Genomic DNA, 5,000 nt, shown 5'->3' with positions numbered 1-5,000 from the left:
TAATTGGCTCAGTGAGACAAGATTGTATTTTTTTTGACACATGATATCATGAAATTGATTTGTGGTCACATCAGCTATTGTCTGTGTGTATTGTTGGCTGTGATTTTTAAATTGACTTGAGACACTGTTGTATTTGTTAAACATGGATTTGGTTGGAGAACAGAAGTATATGTACTATTGTCTTTCGATGAAACAGATGTGAATAAAATCTTTCATTTCCATTTGTAGAGCAAATCCTTTAGCAGCAATTTCAATTAGGGAATTCACAAGTACTATATCAGAAGCATTGGGATTCATCTTTTAAAAGAGAAGACCTTTGTTACCTCTGACAATGTTCACTTTGAGTTTTTCAACAGCATAGGGGTCTAACTTTCTCAATGTCAAACGACAGGGATCATAAAAAGTAGACAACACGCCCCTCCTCTTATGACCTGGTGTGTATGCATGGTGCCTTGGCTTGATAAGCTTTAAGGCCATGATTGACCGCTAATGTTCTACTATTCATCTACTTGGAATTCCCCATTTTCTTGACTAAGAAGTGCAGGGAACGTCATTCTCGCATTGATTTTTCATTTCATTGTTCCATGACATTTCATCCAATTTCCATTTAACTGCCAAGACATGGCAACTGCAGCCGCTCCTACCAGCAGGACATAATAAATCATATGCGGCTAGTCATAAGTTTGGGTTTTCCAACTGGGTTAACAATCCTACGTGCTTTATATTTGACAAAATATTTTTTGAAGGAGGAACAACAAAAAGCCATGGCCTAACGTAAACAACGTCGTTATCAACAGGTTTAGATACTTCATGATCAAGATTTCCATGCAATTGCATGCGTAGAGAGAGATTTTTTCAGTAATCTTGCCGCAATCCTTACGGTGACCTAGGGTATCGGTCAGTGACACTGGAGATGGGCCTGGTGAAGCCTTTGCCTGGATCAGGATCATAACCTTTATCTCTATTTTCAGACATAACATTAAGGTTCTTATCTCTGTGGGCCGGGAAACAAATGAATTTATCGTATCTATCGGTCGGTTTGTAAAGTTATAAAATCATTTCACCTTAAACTTAACTTTCGTAAAGGACTTTCTTGTTACCGCCTTGGTTTATTCTTCTACATTTTTATCAGAATTTTACCTGGTTTACTTTTAACCTGCAAATTTTTAAGCTCCCGTTCTTTTTTCGGGTGTCAATTTGACCACTTCAATATTTACTTGCTACAATGAGGGACAAAAGTGTTGGCACACTTCCGTAAAATGGCCCCTTTTTGCATAGTGGATATACTTATCCCATTCCCCTGTCTACCCCAACCCCTTCCCCCCCAAAATCAATGTTGAATTTTGGACCCTCAAGTCTTTTTTTTTACTTCAGACAACATTGATTCGGGGGGTGAGGGGATTTACGGCGTTTAAAAAGAATGAAATAATAGATGAATTAAATGTTTGCTAAAAGCACCCGTTTTAAACAAGTGTGTCAACTACTTTTGTCCCTGATTGTAGGTCTTGAAACTTTTTTCGACAACCATTTGTTTTTACCGCCAGGCGCCGCAAAGGCCGAAGGGCCCTTAGGCCTCGCTTCCATGCAACTTCCGGTTTTTTCCTGAATCGGCGTATTGCCCATAACCTAAAAAATTTTATTTCCTTGTCTGAAAGTACACATTTAAACAGGAACTTCTACGAAAAAAATTTTGCAATTTGAACAAAACATGATTTTTTTATGATTTTTTAAAGTCTTCGAAATTTGCCGCCATTTTGGTCCACCATTCACATTAGTCTCCTCTCGGCAGGATACGATCTGTGAGGTAACTTCAGGAACTTGTATCTGTTCGGCCTGTCACATCTCTTCTTCCCAAGCCGAGATTTATTTAGATCGGCGAAAATGCCTGAGAGATGCGTTGCAGCGTGTTGTGGCAACAAAAAGGACCCAGATAAGAATATATCAATGCATAAAATTCCATTTTTCGGTGATGTGTGTCCGATTAAAAAGGTGAAATAAGTGGGTCAACTTCGTGTTGGAGAGGAGGAAGATGTGGGTGCCAGGGAAGACCTCCTCGTTGTGTTGCAAACACTTTGCTCAAGACGACTTTCAAAGGCCATTGAACACAGAAGTGAACTTAAAGCGAGATTTTAAAAAAGATGAAATTGGGGTTTGTGTTTTCCCATCAATGCACCCTAAACGAAAAGAAGATGACGAGCTGCCATCTACAAAGAGAAGGGAAGCACAAATGGTAAGAAAGTATTCTCACACCTGCTCGAGACATTTCATGTGATTTTTCTTTCTGTGATTCACAATTGGTCCCCGTACCATCAAAGTTAAAGAAATCGCAAATTGTTTTGCTGTTTTTCACAGATTGCTAGATCTGCGAAGGCTCGCCTCAATACACTGCAAGAGCCAGAAGTGACCAGCATTGTTTATCCTTCCAAAGCATTCAGGCGGTAAGAATTTCAATTGCAGGGTATATTTGGGTGTGCTTGTGTAAGCTTCTGCGTTGTGTACTATTGAATATTTGCAGGCACAAACCGTACAAGCTGGAAACTCACAAGATATCCAGATCAACCCGTCTACAAGCAGTCAATTGGAGGAGGTAAGATGCTGTGTAATCTTTTATAGTTTGAGTGCAATGGATGGTCGTGACTAAAGCCTTGTCAATTGATAGCTTGTTGTTGATATTCCTTATTAAGACATTACTAGAAGTAATAGTACGACTGAAATCCAAAGCAACGCTTACCAAAGAAAATACTGTGATCAAAGTTTCATATCCTTTGGTAAACACTGTTGTGAATGATGCAAGATTAGTATAGCAGCAAAAAAGATGAGTGATTGACGTCTGATGTGAAACTTCCAAAAACTATTATCATTGGTTTTCACAGGCCCAACATGAAGACATGCACTGGTGGCTTTCAAGAGCAATCTGGATTGGAACCTGAAGCTACATGTAGCACCAACATGGTACATACCTTACTGCAAACAAATATTCATTTGCAGTCATCTAACTTTCCATTTCATTATGCTACCAGATCATCATTAGTGAAAAGTGATGGAAGTGGCCAAGATGCAGAAGAGAGTGAACCTTTTACACAAGTGGTATGTATCCTGTTTTGTAATAATGATGATTAGATGTTGATGATGATGATAATGATAATAATAATAATGATAATAATAATAATAATAATAATAATAATAATAAGTGTTCATTTCTTATAATTTTAATTTTACAGGATGATATTCTTGGTATTTATTTTAAAAGATAAACCATAGTTTTTTAATTTATAATACAGGATAAATCAACACAGACACTGGCAGATCAGAGATGTAGTATCCTCAGTTATGAAATGGAACTTCTAAAAGTCCAGCTTAGTTCAGTGCGAGAGTCAAAGTTTGGTCACGCGACCAGCTATGAACTTACTTATTTTAAGAAAATGGTGCAGGTTTGAAAAACTAAATCACTATTATCTTGTTTAAGATATGACCCACTAATGGTTTTTTGAAGGCAAAATCATAACTTCCATTGTCATAAAAATGATGTCACATGACCTGTTAGTGCAAATGGCCTATAGATCAATAACATTTTGATATATTAATATTCATACCTAGCTTAAGGCATACCTGAATAAAACAAATTAATATAACATTCTAATCGTTTATATCTAAACATACAGTGATTTCTTTTGTTTAATTCAACCATACAGCCAAGTACGAATTATTACTAAGGCACGTCAACAAAATTATAAAAAAATGGTTTCTTTTGGAGAAAGGTCATTTAATCACATTGACGTCAAATTAGCTCTGTCTAATTGTTTAAAAAACTTTTTTTCCTGTTTATTGTCCCTCAAGCAGCCAAGTATAAATTAAATAGAAGGTAGAACCCCGGTAACTGGGAAAAGGAAGGTAAGGTTCGAATTATCGGGGTCAGTTGGGTAAATTTTGATCAACGAAAACAAAGTTTCATGTGAGTTATCGAGGAGTTTGAGTTATCCGAGTTCAAGTTACTGGGGTTCTACTGTATATTTATTACAAAAAGCACCAAATGGTTGAATAAAATTTCAAAAGGAGAGAAATTCACTATTAATCAAAGTTACTAGAAATTGGTAGTGTTATTTTTATATGAAAATAGTTTTTTTTTGTTTCAAAACGAAGTAAGGATCTGGTCTTCTAATCTTCATCTAACTGAAATCCTGTTAGTGGTTCATCCTCTACGTTGGGGAATGCTTTCCGAATTGCAGTGTACACACAGGCAGGAAGAGGGATCCTTGTTTTTCCCAAGTGTCCATGAACAAGTCTGGTAAACTCCCTGTAAGCAATCGATCTGAGATATCTAAAAAAGACAATAAAATAATACCCCAATACGAATATAATTTACAAAGAACCAAATCAAGAGTTATAGAGTAGCAGGATCCCTTTGTAATTCATGAAAGAGAAAGAAGACGAGTAATCTTCATTATTGGTGGTATTTTTCAGAAATCTCTTGTGTATAGGGGAATGTTGTCCTCAAACCAAAAAAGGAACAAGTTGTAATATTGGCAAATGTGAATATTTTCCAAACTTTGAAACTTGAACAATTGATATTGAACAAATTGAAAAATACTTCATAACTATACAATCAAGTTAAAGTTATTTTTGAGAAATCAGTTTCACCTTCCTTCTGATCCAGTCTTCTTGTAGTATTCTCTTGCTTTTGTTCGGTATTTCCCACCTGCCAACCGCAGACTCCATTTTTCTAGGCAGACTGGCCTGAAACCGGGATGTTCTGTTACACAGCATGACTCTTGGCCCTTCTCAAGATCTTCCAGAACAAGTTTACTTGACAGGGACTCGACACATCCTTCAAGTTCTCTACAACAATAACATTCGCTTATATTCGTAAGCAATTCGTGCTCACATTTTCCACAAGTACACCTATGTTTGAAACAAAACGTTAAGAAAGTTACACAAAATGCTGATTATTTCCACAATGTATTCGACTTAGACATGCAAACATTCAAGGCAACTGCAAGTGC

Source organism: Porites lutea, chromosome 3 (assembly GCF_958299795.1).
Source record: "Porites lutea chromosome 3, jaPorLute2.1, whole genome shotgun sequence".
Lineage (NCBI taxonomy): Eukaryota > Metazoa > Cnidaria > Anthozoa > Scleractinia > Poritidae > Porites > Porites lutea.
This window is presented reverse-complemented; position numbering follows the sequence as displayed.